The 26,271-nt window shown below is 38.1% G+C and overlaps 1 long non-coding RNA gene across 1 annotated transcript; it reads left to right on the forward strand.

Moving 5' to 3' along the window:
• Positions 1–6,349: 6,349 nt before the first annotated feature.
• Positions 6,350–17,525, forward strand: LOC125929960 (uncharacterized). Its single transcript, XR_007460014.1, has 3 exons — positions 6,350–6,436; positions 7,514–7,634; positions 17,210–17,525. It is a non-coding gene; the product is annotated as an uncharacterized LOC125929960 (long non-coding RNA).
• The last annotated feature ends 8,746 nt before the right edge of the window (positions 17,526–26,271 follow it).

A 26,271-nucleotide genomic window follows, 5' to 3' on the forward strand; every position in this document is an offset into this window, starting at 1 on the left:
GGGAGTAACATTTAAAATCTAAATTGAGGGGCACCTGGGTGGCTCAGTCAGTTAAGCGTCTGACTTCGGCTCAGGTCATGATCTCACGGTCTGTGAGTTTGAGCCCCGTGTTGGGCTCTGTGCTGACAGCTCAGAGTCTGGAGACTGTTTCAGGTCTGTGTCTCCCTCACTCTCTGCCCCTCCCCTGCTCATGCTCTGTCTCTGTCTCAAAAATAAAAAAATAAAATAAAATCTAAATTGAAATTTAAAAATAGATTTTTTGCAGATGTTTTATGTTGTAGGCATTACAGAAATAAAATTCTAGGAATTAATTTTATTATTTTTATTATCATTAGTATTTTATTATTTTTATTATTTTTTATTATTTTATTATTATTATTTTTAAATTATTATTATTATTTATTATTTATTTATTAATTTTATTATTTTGTCTTCATATATTCATTCACAGTATTTAATGGTAAATGATGTTAGCCATACAAAGATGAATGAGACAGAGTCTCCAGAGAACACAGAATTTGATAGAGAAAGCAGACATGTTAACAATCCCTATGGTAGTCTGATAAGGGTTCTAGTAGAGGAATACAAAGAGTTCCAGGAGCATGTAGAAGAGACCATTAGATTTTGAGAGAAGCAGCTGAACGCTTTTCTTGTCCATTGAGAATAGGGATTGATAGGCTAAAAGGTTAATTTCTAATTGGCCTTTTGAATTCTTTTTCTTCATTCTTTGTTCTGCCCTAGTCATTCTGTAGAAGGCCAGAGAAGGTTAGACAAGAGGAAGTCTCCCTGAGTGGTCAGTTAGGATAGCTACTGAACCATAGCGAACACAACTGTGCCTTAAAGGCCTGGTGTCCTGTTTCTCCCAGTCCTGAAGTTGGGAGACTTTGGCAGATTTTGGTTATAGCTTTTACTGCAATGGACCAGAATTTTATTATATTTAATACCATAATTCTTTTGAATACTATATACTTTTCAGTGATTTTAAAGCCACTATTATAAAATATATAGTATCACATCATACCAATATTCTAGAATTTTTGTGCAAATCAATTTTGCCATTATGTATAGTTAATGGCCATATAGGTAAATAACTTCAGTGTTTGTTATTATAGTTAAAGTGTTCTTTATTATATAAAGTGTCTTTAAAACATGCTTGTTAAGTCTTTCAACAATGTGGAAATGTAGGTTGGTTTTACCCCTTTCCAATTAAAAGTTATTCATTCCTTCATGGCTTCCAAGGAAGAAAGGTAAGGCACTTAGAGAAACTGGTACAATTTTACATGGTGCAAGTAAAATAAGTAAATCCAGATCAATGAATCTTGACCTCTTTTTTTTTTGTGCCTTAAATCTTCTTAGAGGTAAATAAACTCCCTGTTCTAATAACGGAGTCTCAGGTTCTAGCTCAGAAAGCCATTGTCCCTTATCAGAACTGACCTTCAAAACTTGAGATGCTCTGTTTTCAAACAAAATCAAATTAAAATAAAAAAAAACAACATTCTTTGATATTACACAAAAGGCAATGGTAATGTAATTAAAAAAACCCATTTAAAGCTACCTTTTGCCCTGCATTACAGAAACTGACAACTCTATTATATATTATTATTATATTATATATTATTATTATATTATATATACTCTATATTATATATACTCTATACTCTATATTATATATACTCTATTATATATTATTATTATATTATATATTATTATAATATTAATATATTCTATTATATAATATTAATGATATTATATATGCGTATTTTACAACATAAATATATTCCTTAAACTAAGTACTAGCATTAAAACTGCAAGTGTCTGTCTGTATTTGATATGGAGCATGGATACTAGGTCACATTTTGATAAGGATCTCAGGCCTGTTGAAAGCTGCTTGAAACCCAGGATGGAGTCTGTGTGACAGGCCCATTATGATTGTGTCTTGGACACAGCCCAATGACACTTTGATTATGACTTACAAGTTCACACAGTTCATAGGTAATTCATATACACTCAAAATGTTTGAGTAGCCAGGTAAGAGACTATTTGCATCTTAGGGGCCCCTAGGTCTGAGTTTGTGACTCATTTCTATGTATCTAGAAACTTTAACAGTCCTCACCTTGGAATCCTGTCTTGGTGGAGGTACAATTAACTTTCATTACTTATTTTGGATTTGGATGGTTTTAAAACCAGAAAGTCACTGGGGCGCCTGCGTGGCTCAGTCGGTTAAGCATCCGACTTCGGCTCAGGTCATGATCTCGCGGTCCGTGAGTTCAAGCCCCGCGTCAGGCTCTGTGCTGACTGCTCAGACCCTGGAGCCTGTTTCAGATTCTGTATCTCCCTCTCTCTCTGCCCCTCCCCCGTTCATGCTCTGTCTCTCTCTGTCTCAAAAATAAATAAACGTTAAAAAAAAAATTAAAAAAAAAATAAAACCAGAAAGTCACTAAGTCCAGTACAATCATCTTGCATCTTGTTTATTTTTTTTAGAGCTTTCTTTCTATTCCTTTTGATTTTATTCATAACTATGGTAAAAAAAACAAAAAAAGGTAAATGTCACGTGAATAGATAAGAATTTTGAAAATGTTTTCAGATCTGTCATAGGAAGATACTCTTCTGAGATTTCCCTTCTGGATTGTGTTAGAGGAATGATATGATAAAATCTTTTCACAATTATTTTATCAAGCATAATATTCAGCAAATGATAACACTAACCTTATTATACAGAGTCTGAGGAAATAGGTAATAAGTATTATTATTTTGTATTTAGTGATAGAAACATGCAGGCTGACAATAACCAGTGATTTAAAAATAATGATTAAGTTCCAGCTAACCTAGTCATTTGACAAGCATTTACTGAAAGTAGTTGAGAAAGCAGCAGCAGGAGTGATGGTGACAATAAAACATAGCAGGATAGACTTGCCTCTTTCATGTCCGTGGCTCTTGGGCCACATGTATAATTAACAATCCATTGAAACCACCAGAGGAATATCTTGTAACTTAGTTTAGAGAGATTTTGTCCTCAGATTTACTAGCAAAGGATATTCTATCATGATCTGGTAACTCACTGTATTCTACCGATTTTAAAATATTAGGGAATATATAGTTAAAAATAGCCAGTCTGACAGAGAACTCGAGTTGTACCTTTTCTTTTAAACTCTTCCCAGGAACTTCTTGGCATTTTCGCAACTTCTGGGGAATGCCCAGAACGTCTGTCTCTCAGCAGATGAAATGAAGCACCAACAATAGACTCCTATTTTGAAATCCAGCAGTTTCATAAGGCTATTGAAATTATGTTCATTACTAAACTCTGCTGGTATAAATGTTACATAACAAAATTATGACTTACTAGTAAATCATTTCATTTGAACTTTTGTAATGCAAAAATCAACAAACAACGTATTCTACGTTTCTTCCTGCCAATAAATATCTACAGTAAATGTACTTTTAAATTATAGGATCTGCAACCCTATAAATGTCATAATCTTTAAAGATATAAAATTCTGAGAAATAAAAGTGACCTGAGATGTACCAACTCACAATGAGATGTACCAGATATGACTGCTTAGCAGAAATATGAAAGTCTGGCTAATGATTTGTTGAGAATAAGTTTGTAAAATGTTTTCAAGAAAAACTATGTGTGAAGAACGATTGAAAGTTTTTTGTTTAAGAGTTCTCTCTTTTATTTATTTATTTTTAATCTTTATTTATTTTTGAGAGAGAGACAGCGTGTGAGCAGGGAAGGAGCAGAGAGAGAGACACACACACGGAATGTGAAGCAGGCTCCAGGCTCTGAGCTGTCAGCACAGAGCCCATCGGCGGGGCTCAAATTCAGGAACTGTGAGATCATGACCTGAGCCGAAGTGGGATGCTCGACCCACTGAGCCATCCAGGTGCCCCGAAAGTATTTTTTTTAATATGGTTCCAATTTAATTAAACAACAAGCCACTTCTTAGTACCTTCCTCCTACCTTCCACGCATAGGCACATTTAAGGATATTCTCAACCCTTCTTGGATCATGGCACTCTTAGTGTCTCAGTGATTTTTTCATGGTGGCCTGAGGACAAAAGCAATATCTAATATTTCTGTTTATTAAGTAAGTAGACCCACGTTTAATAGTATTGTAGTAGTAGTTTGTGTAGTGTTTGACAGATGTTGCTGTGCTCCCCTCAAAATTTAAAAATACTCTGTGACACTGCTGTGTGTTCATAGCGGCCAGCATGGTTTGGGAGCTATGGTCTTAGCAGCATTAATGGCAAAACACTGGTCATGACTTAAATGCTCATTAATTGGAGGATGTTTAAGTGATAGTGTATCTGTGTGACAGAATACTATGTAGGAGTCAAAGAGAATGAAACAGATCTGTGTATATCGGTTTAGAAAGATCTCCAATACATACCATTAAGTAAAACTTGGAAATTTGTAGGGAAATAACTATGATATATACCATTTAAAACCGTACATGTATATACATGTATACGTACATATACGTATACATATACATACATGTATATACATGTATACGTACACAAACACACACAGAGTGTGTATATACATATATATATATATATATATATATGTATATACACACACATATATACATATATATACATACATTTTGTGTGTTGTGGGCGACAGACATTTTGTGCTGGTCCCTGACGCTCGCTGCTCTGTCCAGGTTGTTCCCATCCGGTATTGTTCGCCACTCTGAAGTATGCAGTAGATAGCCCAGGCTTCCCCCTCAATAGCAGTTTCCCTTTTTCCAAAACTGCTCTGTCTGGCTCTCCATATTCCATTCTTTTCTCTCCCCTACAATTTTTAAATAATTAAGACAAAATTTTAAGAGAATTGTATTGTGAAGGGAGTAAAAGTTATGCCCTGTAGGACTTTCTTGATGATAGAAGATCAATCAAAATCTTAAGACCTTACCAAGGAGCCCTCACTTGCAGAGCCTCTGTCTCCAACTCAGTTTTCCTGACCTCAGGTTCATGCATTTCTCTCAAACTGTGTCCTCCTCCTTCTATACTTTCCTGTAAGTGGTGTCTCTTGTATGTCACACAGGCAACTCCAAACCCTGCCTAATACATGGTCTAATTCCCTGTGGGATCCTGCTTCCCTCTATGGTCCATCTCCCTACCTCCCCTGGCATGTTTCCTGTAGGCAGTAACCACCCCCCGCCGCCCCTATCCATGGGGATATGTTCCACCAGCCCCAGTGGATGCCTGAATCCCTATATATACTATTTTTTTCTAAAAATACATACCAGTGATAAATACCAATGCATAATTTGTTAAATAGGCATAGTAAAGGATTGTCAACAGTAACCAGTAATAAATTAGAACAATTATAATAATATAATAACAATTGCAAGAATGTGGTCCCTCTCTCTCTCTCTCTCTCTCTCTCAAATTATCTTGCCATACTGTACTCACCCTTCTTGTGATAATGTGTGATGATAAAATGCCTGCACGACGAGGTAAAGTGAGGTGAGTGATGAGGCATGGCAACATTAATGTTAGGCTACTATTGACCTTTCTGACTGTGTGTTGGAAGGGGAATCCTCTGCTCATCTGCGTCTAGACTGTGGGCTGCAGGTAACTGAAACCAGGGGTAAGGGGAGGACTACTGTACCAGGTCTCTGGTACAAGTTGGAAACGGTTCTCTTGGTCAATTCCGACCATCACAATTGCTCAACAACGTCGTTTGCACACACACTCTAGCTCCCAGGCACCACACACCTGTTTCTGCTTTAGGGCTTTTGCTACAGCTTATTTCTGACATACTGTCCATATCACATTCTCACAGAGGCCTTTCCCAACCTCCCAGTTTAAGAAGTCTCCCAGGTAGAGTTGTGAGATAAAATACAAGAGACAGAACTTAGTTTGAATCTCAGATAAACAATGAATATTTTTTTGTAAAAGTATATCTCATATATTGCATGGGACATATTTATTTATACTAAAAATAATGTTATTTATTTGAAATGTAAACTGAACTGTCTCCTGTTTTATTTTTATTTGTGGGGGGGGGCATGGGCACATGAGTGGGGGAGGGGCAGAGGGAGAGGGAGAGGGAGATAGAATCTTAAGCAGGTGCCACACTCAGCACAAAGCCTGACACAGGGCTCCATCCCATGACCCCAGGATCATAACCTGAGCCGAAATCAAGAGCCAGACACTAAATTGACTGAGCCACCCAGGTGCCCCTCCTGTATTTTTATTTGCTAAGCCTGGCAACTCTCCTTCTGGTCATTTTCTAATATAACACCCTGTTGTAATTTTCTCCTGGCACTTACCACGGCATGATATTCTCTTGCTTATTGAATTTTGTTTTTGTGTTTAATGCCTGTCATCCTCCACAGGAATGTAGGGTCCGTGAGAGCAGGAGCCCTTTTTGTCTTACTCCCTATTGTCGTCCCAGAGCCTAGGATGTTGCCTAGCATATAGTAAGTAGTCATTATACTCTGTTTAGGGGATGAACACACGTCTTCCAAAGACAAATGTTAGTTATCAAAAGTAGTCCATTTTACACTGCAATATTCCCTACCTATCTCGTACCTTGTATTTTGTGAGGAACCCATCTTTCGTGGAGCTCTGTTGTCACGTAATTACACATGGGTGCAGTTTATTCCTTACCACTCCTGATTGTGTCCTTCAGAACTGCTAAAATAAGAAAGGAGTCATGAAGTCCAGTTACAGAAAGAAAAGCTTTGAAAAGGCCATTTAAGAAACGAACAAAACTTTATTACATTTAGTGATCTTGATAAAGAGAAAGGAGGTCATGTATTTTACCAGGCATATATATTTTAACGAATTTTTTTAAAACCTTAGTAATAACAATCAAAAATACATCAAAATTAACTCATAGGATATTGTCAACACATTAGGTTGTCCTGGGGTTAACTTTAAATGGTTTTTGGCAAAAATCTCACAATAAAGCCTCTTTTAATATTTTTGAACTTTTTTTGTAGATGTAGTATTATATGAAATTCATAAATTTTTTTTAAAAAATTAATTTGTTTTTAAGTTAATTGGCTTTCTGGTAGTCTAAAGAAAGGTAAACAGTGTTTCTTGTTCATCCTGGTAAATGACGCTTTTTCTGGATATTTGTTTCCGTGGAATACAAATTCTCTGGAATGTGAATCTTATTGATAGAGGATAAAGTTCTATAAAATCTTTTTCACAAAAAGTTTCTATATCTTCTTTGGGTGAATTTGGCTAAGTGATCGTTAGGCAAAACGGTCTGAGCAAAATTCTGAGTTGAACAATTATGAGGAAAATCTAATCAATATAGACTGATGTTGTATAATTCAGATCTCTTTTTTTCCTAATTCCAATGTAAGGATCAGGATTTTAAATTACGTAACTGTAAATCGTGCTGTTTATTTACTTGAAGTCGAAATTGGTGGTGGTTGGTGTGTGTGTGTAGAATCTAAAAATGTACATGAAACCTTTAATAGATTTTAAGTCTCCATTTCATTTGTATGCAACGTATGTATAACATATCAATGTTTTGCTTTCAGAACACAGATCTCTCTTGGACACTGGTGATCAAAGCATCTATCTATCATGATATTCAGAACTCCCCTCCAGTATTAACTAAGGATGTTAGATTTTGCAGCTTCTTTCAGAGCAGTTGCTAAGGTGGGTCAGCATAATTAGAAGGCTTCCCTTCCCCTGTCCCCGAAAGCAACTAGGTTTTGCTTGAGTGAAACAAATAAAAAGCAGGAGGCTGGCCAGAGGTTGTAAAGAGTGGGCAGTGGGCTCCCCCAGAATTCCTCTTGGGTGTATCCTATCTTCTCTTTTGTTTGGTGAGTGTGTGTGTGTTTGTGTGTGTGTGCGCGCCCATTAGCTGATGAAACCCCCTTCCCGTTGAACTGGGACGGAACTAAGTGAGCAGGGTGTAGCTTTGGAGGGTTCTGAAATCTAAGAACAAGCTTCCTTTCCCACCACTTTATGCTGAGTCAGTTCGCGGCAGAGTGCTCTGCAGGATCTAGAAGCCTTTGTGTTCAGATTATTTTACTAGCTACAAAAGCCACACCCTTGTGCTACACAAACAGAACACTTTGTCCTTCCAGGAGGTCCGTACTTTGACCACAGCCCTGGGATTTCAAAGCTGCCTCACAGTGGCTCGCCTATTGTGATGTAAAGTGTTAGGCCAGTGAGAGTCTCTGAGTTATAATGCAGATTTTTACGATTGTGAGCTCTGGGGCTCACGGGCCAGTGGAAGCTTTGAACAACGACCATCACTAAAAAACGCCTCAGAAATCCATGCATTACACTCTCACAAAAGAAAATAGTACAGTGACAGTGAGAAAGAAATGGAATAATGTGTTTTGATTTAGAAAAATCCAGACTTTTATTTTCTAACAACACGTATTCATTTAGAGCAAATACAGCCCCCCCCTCCCCCAGCCCCTCCACTCCTTATCTGTGGTTTTGCTTTCTGGGGTTTTAGTTACCCGCAGTCAACCATGATCTGGAAGCAGATGATCCTCCTCCGGACCAGCAGTCAGAAGTATTATCATATCTATATGTCGATAGGAGCCTAACCCTCACAGTGTCCACATCACTCACCTGACTTGTCCCATCACGTAGGCATTTTATCACCTCCCACCATCACAGGAAGGAGGGAGAGTACAGTACCTTAAGATATTGTGAAAGAGAGAGAGAGAGAGAGAGAGATCACATTCACATAACTTTTATTATAGGATATCGTTATACTTGTTCTATTTTATTATTAGTTATTGTTGATCATCTCTTACTGTGGCTAATTTATAGATTAAACTTTATCATAGGTATGTGAGCATAGGAAAAAAACATAGTATATAATACAGGGTTTAGTACTATCCATGGTTTCAGGCATCTGCTGGGGGTCTTGGGAACATTTACCTGGCAGATAAGAGGCGACTACTGTCCCCATTTAGATTTGTTAGGATAGTAAATAATCCATTGGTCCACACTGGTACCAGCAGGAAAGAAGTGGCTGGAGGGCTGAACTTGGAGGCTAAGCCACACCTGGCAACCTAAATCTCCAGCTTCTTCCTAGCATAGCAGCATTCATTTTCATGAGATCTTAGTCATATCCTTATTCTCAAACTCTGTTACAGGCTCCAATGCATTGTACATAATATTATATTTCTAACTCAATACGGTAATAATGAAACTACCTTTACGTGAATGGTGATCACTGCCCTATGCACTGCACTGTACTAAATGCTCCATTTTCTCCTTTAATTCTCAACATAAACTTGTAACTTCTGCTGTAATCCTTTTTTCACTAACAGGGAAAGCGGCTTAGAGGTGTTAAATCTTTAGACATGGTCACTCAGTTAATGAGAAGAACTGGGGTTCTAACAAGGCCTGGTAGATTCCAGAGCTCAAGATCATAACTTGCAAGCCCATTAATTGCACGGGACTTTGCACTAAATTAAGGAGGATTTTGAGAGGCAGCCTGGACAAACTGGAAGGCCAGAGGACTTGCTTTGAAGTGTTGCCCTAGGAAGCACATTGGTTTTATTTAGATAGGATGCCAGTTGTGGGGGGATGAGGCACGTTGACGACTATTGCTAGTCACCTGAGCATCCACCTGGCCTAACCAGCTTTGTCCCCCAAACCCTTGGCAAAACCATTTCCTCTCCTAATGCTTTGCAACCTTCATAAGATAATGTGGGATATCATTTTTCCTTTAGCCAAGTAGATCTTAGTGAATTCTCCCTTTTCACTATTAGCACCCCCCTTCCTGGAATACACATTCATTACCATCCACCAAACTATATCCTAAACCATTCTGCAAAGTGAATTTCACACCAAAGTTATTGACATTTTTTCTGAAGTCTCACACTTAGACCACTCCTGCAAATTTCAGCCATTACAAGAACTATTGTGAAACAACCTACCCCTGGCTTTTTTTCTTAACAAAACCTAATTGTATCTGTCTGAGGCATTTAAAAATTTTTGACGGGGGGGGGGGTATGAATGCTCATGTTTTTATTCTTTTATTTTGATACGTGACTTTAATAGCAGCCAAAAAAACTAGTGTGTGTGTGTGTGTGTGTGTATACAATTCTTTTGGTAAGTCCTCAAACTGAATGCAAATGATTCTAAGAAGTGTTTCTTTCATTTCTTTTTGTAAATGTGAGCTGATTTGGTCACTTTTTTTTTCTGAAAACACACTCTTCTCATGCCTTCTGTGCCACCACAGTCCTCTGATTTTCTTTCCGTCTCATTTGCTGTTCTTCCTTGCTCGTCTTTGCTAGTTTTTTTTTTTTTTTTTTTCTTGACTCAACTGCTCCATCTTGGAGTACCTTGGATTTGACTTTGATCTCTCTCCTCCGTCTCTTCTCTATCCCTTTCTGACCTTATCCAGCCCCATCCGAATTTAAAAACCCTCTCTAGGGCGCCTGGGTGGCTCAGTCGGTTAAGCATCCGACTTCAGCTCAGGTCACGATCTCACGGTCTGTGAGTTCGAGCCCCGCATCGGGCTCTGGGCTGATGGCTCAGAGCCTGAAGCCTGCTTCCAATTCTGTGTCTCCCTCTCTCTCTGCCCCCCCCCCCCCTTCATGCTCTGTCTCTCTCTGTCTCAAAAATAAAATAAACGTTAAAAAAAAAACCCTCTCTACACTGAAGATCTAACATTTCTATCTTCAGTTTTGACATTTCCCCTAGTTCCAGATGTCTAGTCCATGACTCCCTCCCTATGTACAATGACAAGATTTGTCACATATACAAAGAAGGACTTTTAATTTTCTCTCAGAATGATTCCTCTCCTAGTCTCATCCATCTTGGTTATATTTAAACTGCTACATGCCATGTTGTTCATGCTATTTCATAGTCTCTTGTTTCTGTATCTCCCCCATCTCTGTCATTCTTTTCTCTCTCTACAGACTAGCTCTTCACTTGTATTACTTCCCAGTGATGGTGCTGAGGAGAGAGGGACTGAAGCTTCTGAATCCCAACTCCAGCCCTGGCTTTGTAAAGAAAGTCATTTGGATAAGCTCTTGTTAGCTGTCTGTCCTGATCTACAATAGCCAGCATGGGACTAAGGTCATATGCTATCATCAGGCCTCACCTCTAGTTATGAGTAAGGCAGTTTTTCAGAGAAGGGTGTGAGATGGGCATACATCCTGGTAATTGTTTACAATCATACCAGATTTATTTTTATTTTAATTTTTTAAATGTTTATATTTTGAAAGAAAGAGAGACAGAGGGCAAGAAAGGGAGGGGCACAGAGAGATGGAGACAGAATCCAAAGCAGGCCCAGGCTCTGAGCCATCAGCACAGAGCCTGATGCGGGGCTCAAACTCAAGAGTGGTGAGATTGGTCATAACCTGATCCGAAGTCGGACACTTAACCAACTGAGCCACCCAGTCACCCAGTGATTTTCAATAATTTTTACAGTCATGGCCCCCTTGACTTGAATGCTCATGTAAAAATTTAGAAAGAATCACGCTTTTATCAGTAAGATTGTAGTCAACAGACTTCTTTTTGTGTTCCAGCATTTCTTCTTTTTCCCTGTTGATTAACAAAGAATTTGGACTGTATGATTTCCCAACCGACCCTAACATAAGCTCTTTCTCAAGTTCAGCCCAGCAAGTTTGTTTCCCTTTATTTCTTTACTGAATGTGCACGCCTAGTTTGGACTCTTTGCCAAGTAGGCCTTTTGGGGGTAATCTGATGTACTAAGAGTAGCAGTGACTAAGTAGCCTTGAATTCAACCAGAGTCTGTTAAAATTGATGTAATTATAACCTTTACAATATGATCTTGAGTAACTGGTGGGGCGGGGGGGAGGAAATGCACTACAGGAATTCCCCAAAGAAATCTAGTGAGAGAAAAAAAAAATACAGCAAATACTCTTAATTTTGACAATTCAAGGGAAGTCTGATGGATGATACTCACCTTTCTTTAGCCACAATCTTTTTTTTATAACTAATTTTTTTTAAATGTTTTATTTATTTTTGAGACAGAGAGAGACAGAGCATGAACAGGGGAGGGGCAGAGAGAGAGGGACACACAGAATCAGAAGCAGGCTCCAGGCCCTGAGCCATCAGCCCAGAGCCCAACGCAGGGCTCGAACTCGTGAGATCGTGAGATCGTGACCTGAGCTGAAGTCGGCCACTTAACCGACTGAGCCACCCAGGTGCCCCTCTTTAGCCACAATCTTAATCCATACTAAGTCAGTGCATCACAGAAGGAAAAGTTGAATTGTATGCTAAGATTTATCTTTCTAAAAAAAAAAAGTCACATTCATGCCCGCCCTCAAAAGGGGGAGGAGCTTCTCTCTTCATGAACTAGAGTTATTCATCTTATTTCTTACCTCATCAGTTTCTCAAGAGTAATTTTCAAACGGAAATCTACTAGGCAGTTTTGTTGGGATGGGCCTTCCTTTCTAGCAATGCAGTTATTTCCATTTAATAATTAGATAATTGTTATGGAAATTCCCTCTTAAAAGCATTACTTTAAAAAAATTGTACAACATTTCTCCTCAAACTTCTTAAAGAATGCGTATGTCACACCAAGAATAAATGATGTGAAATTGCTTTTCCGGGACATTGTTCCATTAGAGTGAAAGTAAAACAGTGTTTTAGTAGCCCTTTGCTTCATAGAATAATCATCATGACTGTCATTGTCATGAACTAATTTTGGTCTATTTGAAGACAGAATTCTCTACATGACAGCTAAATTGTTTTGATTACTTGACATGTCACAATATGAAAAATGGTACCACTGAAATTTCCTCACTTTTCCTCCTTTATTGAATCTGAATTATACACCCAAACTGAGAAAAATCAGTCATTGGATAATGAAGATATTCACAAGCAAATGAAAACAAGAGTGAAAACAAGAGTATATATACATATATATACATATATATATGTGTGTGTGTGTGTGTGTGTGTGTGTGTGTATATTAAAAAGGGTGAGTTGCATAATAGATTTTGTGTTATATAAAATCCATTTATCTTCATGAATGGTGTTGCCACCAGTTTTCAAGCAAACTGATAAAAAAATCTTTGGTAGAGCAGTACAGCCTATGGAGAAGATTCCAGTGGGATCCTTGTTCTGCTTCTTCATTGTTTTCTTCTTATTGGAAAAAAAAACAATGAGAACGATCACTGATAAATCTTCAAAATTTCTCCAGAAGGAGAGAATTATAAACTCTTCTCAGAACACTTGCATTGGATAATGAATTCTGTGGTCAGATGAGTTTGGGGACCAGTACTGTATTCCATGATTTTCATAAAATTTCCATGATTTCAGCCATGGTCCAGCCTCTTCTTTAGTGTCACTATACAGCCAACCATCTTAACTGACTGAGCCACCCAGGGGCTCCTCCCCCCCCCCCCCCCCCCCGCCCCCATAGCTAGCCATCTTTATAACATGTTTTCCTGGAAGTTCCACAGACAATTCAAACTCCAAAACTGAACTCAGGGTTTTGGGGTTTTTTTTTGTTTTGTTTCGTTTTTTGTTTTTTTTCTTTTTCTTTATATCTGCTTTCCTACATCCATTTCCTGCCAGCTATCTTCTTGTCCAAGCCAGAAAACTGATATTCATCCCATATACCTCTCTCTTTGTCATTTCCCTCCCCCCAACCTTGGTCAGTCATCCAGTTCTTTTTTATTTCATGCCTTTCTGATCTCGCTGACACTTACTCTTTTTCTCTATTGTCCATCAGGCCACTAATCTAGGCTCTCACTTGGAAGGCCTGCATTTTTCTCCTCTTCCTCCAATTCATCCTTCACACTGTTGACACAGATTTCCTACACAGCTCTTGCCCAGCAGGTCCCCTATTTATACTTTTTAAGTGGTTCCCCTTCAGGGTAAATGTCCTACCTCTACTCTTTCCCCCTCAGATCTTCTGTCTTCTTTTCATGAGCCCTGTGTTTCAGAAGTTCCCTAAAATTGATGTTCTCTGTCTTCCCATCACTGACTGAACATACTATTGTGCTGAAAACACTCTTCCTTTTCTTTTGCGATAGGCCAATTCCTTCTCATTCGAGGCTCAGCTCCTGTGTAATCTTCCCTGATGCTGAATAATGTGCCCATCCTTATGCTTCCTAAACACCTAGTACATAACTCTGATATAACATTACAGGGGAATGTGATGGTCTGTGGCTAAAAGAGTATTGCCCCTGGAATCAGACAGATCTGTGTTTGAATCATGGATCTACTATTTATTAAATAAAAACCCAGAAACGTAGTTTAACCTCGACAGATCTCAGCTTTTTATCTGTAATTACTTATATTGATAATACCTGCCAAACGGAGTCTATATAAGTTTTAAGTGAAACCAAGTGTATAAAAGCATAAAAAAAAATAGTGCCTGGTGTAATAGGTAGATATAGTTGGGTCTCCCCCAAAACTGTGGGTGTATCATGTTCTTAGGATTCTCAGGGCTGGGAATAGAATTGGTCCTTTGAAATTCTGACATCCTGTCAGCATTTGACACTCTTGCCAACTCCCTCCTTCAAAAATACAGTCTCCTATCTTGGGTTTCCTGACATAATTCTCATTTACATTCTCCCTACCGTTCTGGCTACTCTTTTTCCATATATTTTGCTGGGTCATTTCTCACAAGAACAACTGTTTCTCTACTCTCTTAGATTAAATCTCAGAGGCATGTGAATTAAACCGGTGAAAGACACGTTCATAGAAAAGAAGGCATAAAGCTTATTTTTTTTTAATATTTATTTTTGAGAGAGAGAGAGAGAGAGAGAGAGCACAAGGAGAGGAGGGGTAGAGAGGGAGAGGACCAAGAATCCAAAACAGGCTCCATGCTGACAGCAAAAAGCCTGATGTGAGGCCTGAGCTCACAAACCTTGAGATCATGACCTGAGCCAAAGTCAGATGTTTAACTGACTGAGCCACCCAGGTGCCCCTAAAATCTTATTTTTTATTTTATTAAAAAAATTAAGTTTATTTATTTATCTTGAGAGAGAGTGGGGCAGAGGCAGAGAGAGAAGGAGAGAGAGAATCCCAAGCAAGCTCCACACTATCAGTGCAGAGTCTGATGGGGGGCTCGAATTCACACACTGTGAGACCATGACCTGAAGCAAAATCAAGAGTCAGATGCTTAATGGACTGAGCCACCCAGGAGCCCCTAAAATCTTATTTTTAATTTTACACACATGGGGACTCCACAGAAAAGAAGTAAAACTTCCCCCGAAGAGTTTTCATGAAGGTTACATAAGGTAATGTGTATAAAGCACTTTGTATTGTGAGAGGCACACAGGAAGTTCAAAATAAGTGTTAGTTGTTGCTATGATCCATTACTACTGTCTTTAGCCCGTCAGCCATCCAACATTAGTGATCTTTTAAAAATGCAAATCAAATCAAATCATATTTCTACTACAAACTCTTCAATGGCTTTGTGACATCTTTAGAAAATTGACCTTTACAAGACTTGTGTGACTATGATCCAGCTAGCTGTAGTTGTAAGTCCCAGCACGATCTTATACTGCTCTTCCTGTTGATTTTTTCCCCCAGAAATTCTGGATTTCTTTCATTACTTATCTATATGACCCTCTTTTGCAGGCGGGTTTGCACGCTTCTAGTTCTTTCTTATCTGACATACAGTCCTGGCACTCACTCCCTCCAAATCCCTCAGGCTTTGGTTGTTTAGGAAATCCTACTCTTCTTTGAGTTTTGTTTTGTTTTCCATCAGGTTTTAGAGGAAAAAAATTAACCAACTTTTTGGAGGTGGGCTTGTTCTTTTGGGTTCACTTCTTTCTTTTTTGTAGTGTTCCTCACGATTGTGATTTCTTTCTTTGCCCATTATTCTCATGTTATGCTTTGATGATGGGGAACATCTCTGTCTTCTTCCTGGTTGCACTTCCAGTGTATACCGTGTGGAAGATGCTCAGTAATTCAATATTCACTAAGTGAATGAATATTATGGCCAAAGTGTTGATAATTTCCCATTTATTTTTTGCATATTTCTTCTCTCTTAAATCTTAAACCAAAATTTTCTCTAGTCTAATCCAGAGATTAGATTCATGCCATCTAATAACTTTGATTATTAGATGTGTATGAGTATTAAGAACAAATGAGCGATGCTCTAAAAGTCATGAGATTTCTCTCAGAGAAATGTCTACATCTGCAAAATTTTCTTTAGAAAATAAGTTCCCAGGCCTGATACATTTTTGACGTTCAATGAATAAATTATTCATTCAATAAAATTGAGTGTTCTTGATTATAAAAATACTTCTTAATCAGTACAGCATATCAGTATGATTGCTATTCTGTTTATTATGACAAAACTGCTTTCAGACATATTTTTACCACAAAAGGGGACATTAGGTTTTATATGGATAGGACTAAATATTTCACAAAATGTTTTTAAATTGTGGTCTAACTTTTTCTATTCCTCAATATACTAGTTTATAAATACAGAATTGATCGTTCTATAAGCTAATGGAAACCGAGGTCTATTGTATTAAAAGTATCGGGACCCCTTAGATTGTTTTATGTCTGGTTCGTTATTCTTTAACAGCAAAGAGCAACTTTAGCGTTTTCTTCCTCCAGACTTGTCATGAGATTTGCCCATAGCATTACCTTTCATCATTTTATTGCTCATTCTACCTTTTTAAAAAATCTCCTCACTGTCCCACGCAGCTAAGATAAATGGGAGAATAACTCAGTGGAGCTCACCCTTTTAATTAGTCACTCGCTTGGACTCTGAGCAACTAAGCCAGCACCCACATTGCCTCCAAGATTTATAGCCCAGGGTGGTAGCTATAAATAGCCCATTTCTATCTACACTTAAGTTTCAAAAAAAAAAAAAAATGGAGTGTTGCTGTAGATAAGGTCAAAAATAAGGTTTAGTGGGGAATATAATTCTGGAAGACAGCTAACCACCGCTTTAGAAAATATTATAAGGAAAGAAAATTTGAGTCTTAGGTCTTTACTGTTTCTATACTGTCATGAATCTTGATACCTGCAGCTCTAATATTGTTTACTTCACACAGTCCCTCTGTGCCTCAGATATTAGCTCTTCTCCCAGGACGTATATAGTGAATAGTGATTACGTGTTGCCATCTTGACAGTCTAACGTAGGCCATGGGTTGTATTATCTCTAATTCTGTAATCCCATATTTTTTACATGAAGAAACTACATATCAGCATGGCTAAGCAATGTGCCCAGATTCCTCTATATAGTAAGTTAGGGGGTCTGATGTTCAAATCCAGACCTTTCTGACTATAGTCTGTTCATTTTGCAGGGTACCACATTGCTTATCCTCATCATTGCAGAGCAAGACAAGACTGTATCCAGAGGGCTGATCTCATTATGATGGAAATCACAATGATGGAAAAAATCTTCCATCATTTTTCATATCTCTTGCAACTCCCTGTCCCTTCCCCCCACCAGGTAGGCTCCTTCTTGGTCCACTCTGTCCACTGCTTATACTTCCCTCCGCTTTTGGCAGTTGACCTTCCTTAAAGGCATTGCATCATCAAAATACTTTCCATTAAGAGCTAGGTCTACTTAGAGCTGGGTTTGTTCATAATAAAATGTCAGTTTTTGAACAAAGTACCAAATGAGGGCAGGCCTCAGCTAAAAATATCTATAGAAATCTCACCAATACAAATTTGTTCCTTAAGTGACTTAAAATTAAATAATTTCCCTGAGGGAGTTAATACTTCTTGCCACTGTTTAACTTGAACTGAATGTTTTAGTCAAAATTTTTTTTTCCTACCAATAAACTGGGACCAGCTTTCCTGAGTGAGTGTATGGGGGGTGGTGCAGGGTAGAGTGAGGAGGAAGGGAAGACAGGCCTGGGTGAAAGAGGATATTCATGAGGTCAATTTTGGATACTGACCTTTCTAGGGAGAGCAGTTCTAGAATAAATGCTATTCGAATTGGAACTGCTAGAGGCTGGCAAAATCTGTTCCTTGTGAGCACGAGGCACAAGGAACATGGTTAGGTCTCAGTCTTGGAAATGAGATGTTTCCCAGTGTGGATAAGGGCGGTGCTTGAACTCTGGAAAATTGATATTGTGTTCCCATCTTCACCCGTTCATTTCTTCATAGCAAAAGGCTTCTGTCTGAGCATACTTTCTTTCATGCATTCTATGTCCTATATATGTCTTGATGACAAATTACTAGGTTGCATGCTACCCACTCAACTTGCCTAAAGAAGTTTCTCGTAAGCATCCTGGGGACTCTCATCAAAGAAATGTGCAGAACATATAACTGGCCTCATGGAACTGGGAGATTTGTCAGGAACTGACTCTCCTTTTTTCCCTTTCTGGGGCCACATGGTCTCACTTTTATTTTTTTATGTTTATTTATTTTTGAGAGAGACAGAGATAGAATGCGAGTGGGTTGGGGCAGAGAGAGAGGGAGGCACAGAATCTGAAGCAGACTGCAGGCTCCGAGCTGTCAGCACAGAGCCTGACCTGGGGCTTGAACTCACGAGCTATGAGATCATGACCTTAGCCAAAGTTGGACGCTCAACCTACTGAGCCATCCAGGTGCCCCTAAAAATTATTTTTATTTTATTTTTTTCCATCATGGTAAGTGTACTCTTTAATCCTCATCCTCTTACCTACAACCATCAATTTGTTCTCTGTAGCTAAGAGTCTGTTTCTTGGTTTGTCTCTCTTTCTGTCTCTTTTTCTTTTCTCATTTGTTTTGTTTCTTAAATTCTACTTGTGAGTGAGATCATATGGTACTTGTCTTCCTCTGACTGACTTATTTTGCTCAGTGTTATACTCTCTAGCTTTATGCATGTTTTTTGCAAATGTCAAGGTTTCATTCTTTTTTTATGGCTGAATTGTGTGTATACCTACATATATAAAATCACTTCTTTGTCCATTCATCTATTGATGAACACTTGGGCTATTTCCATATTTTGGCTATTGCAAATAATGCTGAAATAAACATGGGGGCACATCTACCCTTTGAATTAGTGTTTTTGTATTTTTGGAATAAATAACCAAAAGTGTGATCCTGGATCATAGAGTAGTTCTATTTTTAATTGTTTGAGGAACTTTCATACTGTTTTTCACAGTGGCTGCATCAATTTACATTCTCACCAACAGTGCATGAGTTTCCTTTTTCTCCACATCCTCACCAACACATGTTGTTTCTTGTGTTTTTTATTTTAGCCATTCTGAGAGGTGTGAAGTGATATCTCATTGTAGTTTTCATTTAATTTCCCTGATAATGAGTGATGTTGAACATCTTTTCATATATCTGTAGGCCATCTGCATGTTTTCTGCCCATTTTTGAATTGGATTATTTGGTTTTTCGGTATTGAATTGTATAAGTTCTTTATATATTTTGGATATCAATCCTTTATCAGATATGTCATTTGCAAATATCTTCTTCCATTCAGTAGGTTGCCTTTTAGTTTTGTTGATTGTTTTCTTCACTGTGCATAAACTTTGTTTTTATGTACTCCCAATAGTTTATTTTTGCTTTTATTTTCCTTGCTTCAGGAGACCTATCTGGAAAAATGACCAGTATCAGAGAGATTACTGCCTGTGCTCTCTTCAAGGGTTTTTAATGGCTTCAGGTCTCACATTTAGATCTTTAATCCATTTTGAGTTTATTTCTGTGTATGGTAAAAGAAAGTGATTCAGTGTTATTCTTTTGCATGTGAGTGCCCAATTTTCCCAATACCTTTTGTTAAAGAGACTAGGGCCACATGAGCTCTTGTCCCAGCCTCTCTGTAGGTGTCTGCTGTACATTTTGGTCCCTGGAGACTACTCTATAAACATTTGCAGAATTTCTGTTCCGGAAGGGTTAGTGACAACAGTCTGTGGTGATTGTGGTGGGAATGTTTTGGGGCTAATATAGAGGCTGTGAGCAAATAGTTTTAAATGAGACTGTATATTTGGATGGGATTATGGGGGTTTAAAGCACCCATCACACTATCATGTGTCCCCTTTCCATTTGGCCTGTCTGTGAGTATCCTGGCAGTTGACTCCATGTGGCCTTTCAACGTCTTGGCTCCAAATTCCTGGGCCAGAGATTATAGTTGCCCCAACTTTTTTTCATCTGGTGAAAAATATCAGTGCTCTACCTGGTGTTAATAATTCTTTCCTCGTCTTGCATGTTCTTTAGCCCAAATCAAGAAAGACTGGCAAGAAGCTGCAAGTGAACAGCTTTCCATCATAGAGAAAACTTGGAGCTTATACCTTTTTAGATGTTGTTACCTTACTACCTTGGTATTTCTTTTTTTGTACTTGTGAAAGACAAATCAAGTATCCTGACTTAGCATGAAAAAGGAAAACAAAAGCACCCATTGGTAAAAGCCTTCCTCAAATTCCCTGAACCAGACATCTCCCATTTCCTTTGCTTAAGCTCATTTCCTGACAGCCAGCCTTGTGCCTTTCCGAGCTCTTTTATTGTAGTTTACTAAAAAACAAGCGAGTGAGCGCTCTGCCTTTTTGCTCGCTAACATCATCTTTGGAAGGTAGCTTCTTAGACTTTCCATCTATGTGATTTCTTTGATGTAATTCATTTTTATACACACATAAAGAATTTTAAGAATAACTTTATTAGTACTTTAAAAAGTCTAGAAATATAATTGTCAGCAAAATTACATACCTTTTTTGTTTTCAGATTTTATGCTTACACTACAACAACAAAACACTGAACTCTTGCGCACTTACTTTAAGGAAATCGTTTTCTTTCCTCTGTAGCTTTTGGGAGGAAAGCAGCCTGATCCTTTTTTTAATCTTTTAATTTGTGTCAGTGTATAAAGTTGGACATTTCTTGATTATATTTCTAAGAACTTTTTCCTATAAGGTTTGACATGCTTGGTTGTCTTCATTGTTTCTTTCTTCCTTTGCCATGCTTTTCTATTTTAAGCATTTACCTAAACTCTATTTCTTATAACATTAGACAACTTCATCCAGAACTCTCACTTTTCTGGGTTTTCTCTTCTCCGTACAATAAGATCCCCCTCCCACCCCACTTTGGTCTGCAGTTTAGGCCAGAATGTGTGTCATCATTAAAAACAAAACAAAACTAAGCCACACACGCAGGCTTCAGCTCTGGCTGGCTTCCAGGATTCCATTAGCCAGACAATGGGCGGCCCCAGCCACCAGGCAGGGGGGCGGGAGGAAGCCTGTCTTGCCCTCTTTGGGTGTCCGGACCCTGACCAGGGTCAATAGCAGGTTGAGGCTGGAAATGGGGTGGACTGATTGTTTTGCAAATAAATGGTGGTGATAAATATCAGACAAGGCCTGTTCTACTCATATTTGTGTTTAAAAATCAATTAAATCTGGTAGCGTGTATTTAAAACTCCATTTTACAAATTTATTTATTTATTTTTTCCCTCTTAGAACAGTTCAAATAAAACTGTGACCAATTTTGGAATAACTACAGCCAAGCAAGAAATGGCTTAGTGGGAAGCTAAAAATAGATGTCTTCCTTTAGATTTTTTTTTTTCTTGTTTATTTCCAAAAGACTTGCCAGTGTACTTGGGATTATAGTCTGAGGACTAACTTAGTCAAATAAAACAATGAAAACTGCAAGGATTAGCATTTTATTGCATAAAAAAAAGTAATTGCTGCTTTCTCTATTTGGATTTCTGAATTCTTCCAGTCCCTCAGCAATGTTGTATCAGTCTTTGCAAGAAATTGCCAAAAGTGAAGAAGACTGAAAGATGATCAATGAACGAGTCTAAAGTTATATTTCCGAGGGAACATTTTAATTTAAAAAACAACTCACACATGTAAAACTCAGTTTACCATATGTTATTTCAGTTACTCCTCCAGTGACCCCTGCAGTTCCTAGAATGTACAGTCCATGAAGGTGGGGATCTTTGGTTACTAATCATGGCATCCACAGATCACTGGGGAAGGCTGAATTCTCAGTCCTGATATGAAAACCTCTCAGAGGGGACCAGGGTAGAGACATCTTGTACTTGTTGAAACAACATGCAGGAGCGATGCTGGAGCTGTGTAGGCACTTTACACACATCATTTCATTGACTAACAGTGCTTCCCTCCCACTCCCAACCACCCTCTCCTCAATCAGGAGTTAGAAATTTTCATCACAATTTACAGATGAGTAAACTGAGGCTCAGATAAACCTACTCATTCTTACCAAGCATTTTTTTTTAATCTAAGGCACAACAATGAAAGAATTACATGCTCTAAGTTGCACAGCTGCTAGTAGACAGATCTAAGACACTAATTCCACACGTTATGCTTCCAAATACCAAATGTCACCTGTTTACTGCATTTTTTTTTTTAACTCACTCTTGTGCAAATACTGAAGACTAGGGAAACCTCATAAGATTGGGCTGGAGTAGATGTAAGAATTTAGGTTTTGCTTTGGGAAGTTTGGCGAGGGTCTGGAAGGAAGACTCCTATCCCTCTCAGTAAGATGGGAAAGGGCAGGAAAATGGCATGGAGTCCCCACATAGGCACAACTGGCAGGAACGTTGGAAAACAGAATTCAGTCTTAAGATTTCTGTTTTGGCATGTGCCTTCCCTGTGACTTTTTCCCTGCCAGAGAAACGCTGGTTCTTTGAAATTTATTCCTTTGTCTCCTTTCTGTTTTCCTCACTCTTTAAGCAGTAACTGTGTACCCAGTCTTGTAAAGAAAAGTAGGGTCTGCCGGTTTGAGCTTGGAGAGAAGGGTGAGCATGTGGGGAGAACAGTTTACAGGTCTCATGATCAGCAGTTTGTAATTTTTCTTTTCAAGTTTATTTATTTTTGAGGAAGGGAGGGCAAGGAATTGCAGAGGAGGGACAGAGGATCCAGAGCAGGCTCTTTGCTGTCAGCAGAGAGCCCGATGCAGGGGTTCAACTCATGAACCCATGAGCTCCTGACCTGAGCTGAAGTTGGACACTTAACCAGCTGAGCCACCCAGGAGCCCTGATCAACAACTTGTTAACTTGGTTATTCTGAGTTTCCACTTAAGGGTACCTATTACCTTTGAAAAACATCCATTCCGGGTTATTTCTATAATATGAGCATGAGTCAGGTGTGGGGGAAGGCAGTGCTGATGAACCGGGAGGAAAACACCATGCATGAGGTAAGGCAGACGATGATTCCTGTAAGTAAACAGGATATGGATGACTTGAGAAAAGCACATAAACAACCAAAATTTTAGGCACTGCTTTCACCAACCTTTCAACTTACAGTAGTTGCGTTTGGCTATAATGTTTCTATGTTTCTATTTTATTTTTCCTCTTCTTTTATATTTTAACTTGTTTCATTGTGACCACAAATTTGATGTAAAATATTAGTAATTCTGGATTTTGTGTTAATGAATTTTAAGAAACACTATCTAATAGTATTTGGATTCACAGTGATTTTTAAAATTACTTTTAATAAACATGAGAGTGAATGAAAATATTTTTTCTCTCTCTCTTTTTTTTTTGTCTATGTTTTTTGGCCCTCCCTTAGAACTTTTTTTTTTTTTTTTTTATCAAAGGATGACAGGCTCTCCAACGACACCCAGCAAGTCTCTTAAAAATATTGATAAAGCTGTCACCACAGACACATTCTTAGCTAAAGGAATATCAGCACATTACTAGTGTTAGAAATTTGTGTTTTATAGAAAAGACATTTTTTAAGCACAAGGTCTAGCAAAATAATTACAAAATACGTACACATGATTGTGTTGATACATTTTTAACCTGCCGTAGCACTTGAGCTTCTGATTTTACTCAACTTCACTGAACTCCTCTGACACATTTTAACTCCCGCAAGCAGATTATTGGATGAAGAAGCTGAGAGACCTCATTCTGGTGAAGTACAACAGTAACTAAAATACGTATAATCATACAAAGTAAAGAATTCTGATGCATCTACTATGACTAGTTTATAAAGCAAGCATAGATTAAAAACAAATGTGCTTCTAAATTCACCTGCAGTTGCCATTGCAAGGGAGATTTTGAAGAAAAGGTTAAATTCAGTGGGGAAAAAAAAAAAACAAAAAACAAAAAACAAAAACCTGGTTAGTAGCTTGTTATTAAGCTCTTTATTTTAACATCAAAAGAGTGCATGAATCCAGGCTGCATACTTTCCAGTTGGGTTATAGGCTTACTCATACTCTTAAACTTCTTCAGTCAAATATTTTCTTCAACTTTTTGACTTAGTGTAGTAGTCAGTGTTCTCCAGAGAAACAGGAAATAGGATGTGTGTCTATCTATCTTTCTATTGTGGGGGAGGAAAAATAATTTTCCTTCTACCTTTGTAGCTTCTTGGCTGGGAACCTCTACCCTCTCACCCCTTAGTAAAAGACAGATTAGCAGGAGAAGCACAAACAGAAGTTTAATCACATGTATACTTCTTATATACATGGGAAAGACCCAGGAAAACTGAGTAACTTCCCTGAAATGACCCAAGTCACCACCTTGAATACCATTTCCAGCTAAAGACAAAAGAAAGATGTTAGGGGCGGGGAGTCAGTTATGGGAGGTCACCAGGAAAAGCATAGTACTCAAGGGTAAACTGTTGGGCAGATTTAATTCGTTGCCTTCTTCACTGATAAGAGTTCCTAGAGATTTAGTCATCTTCCTCCTCCTGCTACAGATGGGAGACACCCTTACAAATGGAGATTTCCCTTATAAATGTAACTGTCTCTTACAAAAGGGTAACTTTCACTTGGTTTTCAGAGCTTCTCCTGTGTCTGCAGTGTCTTAAAAATAATGAGCTACAGATAGTCCTCATGCCAAAGAAACACAATTTGGGGTAGCAAATTTTGGTCTCCTTTACTATCTATCTATCTATCTATCATCATCTATCTATCATCATCTATCAATCATTTATCATCTATCTATCATCATCTATCATCTATCTATCTATCTATCTATCATCTATCTATCCTCTATCTATTATCATCTATCAATCATCTATCATCTATCTAGAGATTCATTTCTGTATTTTAAGGAACTGGTATACACGATTGTAGAGGCTGGCAAATCCAACATCTGCAGAATAGGCTGGCAGACTGGAGATGCAGGGAAGAAGTGAAATTTAGTTTGAGTCTAATGACAGTGTTGAAGTTGAATTCTCTCTTCTTTGGGGGACTTTAATCTGTTCTCTTAAGAAGCTCTCAAGTACTTGGATGAGACCCAGCCACATTATGGAGAGTAATCCAATTTACCCAAAGTCTACTGATTTAAATGTTATTCTCATCTAAAAAATACCTTCACAACAACATCTAGGCTGTTTTTATTTATTTATTTATTTATTTATACCAAATATCTAGGTACTGTGGTCTAGCCAAGTTGAATCATAAATTTAAACATCTGTGTTGGCAATTACAAAACCATTTATTTAATCTCTGAAGTTAGATACTCAAGTTAGATTCCCTGAAGAGAGAATCAATCAACACCCTATGCAGAATGGCAATGGAGAAATTCTCCATGGGTTCTATGGCAGATATTAGTTGCCTAATAGTTAATTTTCCCTTCTTAGAGTTACCAGATTTAGCAAATAAAATAACAAACAAAATTATGGGATACCTAGTTAAATTGGAAGGAATTTCAGGTAAACAAATAATACTTTTTTTGTATAAGTATGTCCCACATTTTGTATGGCACTTACTTAAATTAAAAATGTATTTGTATTTACCTGGAACTCAACTTTAATTGGATATCTTCTCTTTTTTTGTAAGTGTATATATATATTTTTTTAATTTTTTTTAACTTTTTATTTTTTTATTTTTTTATTTTTGAGACAGAGAGAGACAAAGCATGAACGGGGGAGGGTCAGAGAGAGGGAGACACAGAATCCGAAACAGGCTCCAGGCTCTGAGCTGTCAGCACAGAGCCCGACGCAGGGCTTGAACTCACGGACCGCGAGATCATGACCTGAGCCGAAGTCGGCCGCTTAACCGACTGAGCCACCCAGGCGCCCCTGTAAGTGTATATTTTTTTAAAAAATTCAAAGATCTTGTTTGTTTGGAGCAGGTTGAAAATAAAATTGAGAAGAGGGTACAGAGATTTCCCATATACCCCTCTATCCCCATGCATGCATGGCCTCCCTCATTATCAATATCACTCGCTAGAATGGTACCTTTATTACCAAGTATGAACCTATACTAACACACCATGATCACCTAAAGTTAATAGTTTACCTGGGACTCATTCTTGGTGTTGTCCATTCTATGGGTTTGGACAAAAGTATAATGTCCTATAAGCATCATAATATCATATATTGTAATTTCACTGCCCTAAAGATCCTATGTGCCGTGCATATTCACCATACCCTCCCACCCCTGCAGCCAGAACCACTTTTTATTGTCTCCATAGCATCGCCTGTTCCAAGATGTCGTGTATTTTATCTTGCAACCTCACCTTTTCTCA

This window comes from Panthera uncia, chromosome A2, assembly GCF_023721935.1.
Source record: "Panthera uncia isolate 11264 chromosome A2, Puncia_PCG_1.0, whole genome shotgun sequence".
Classification (NCBI taxonomy): Eukaryota; Metazoa; Chordata; class Mammalia; order Carnivora; family Felidae; genus Panthera; species Panthera uncia.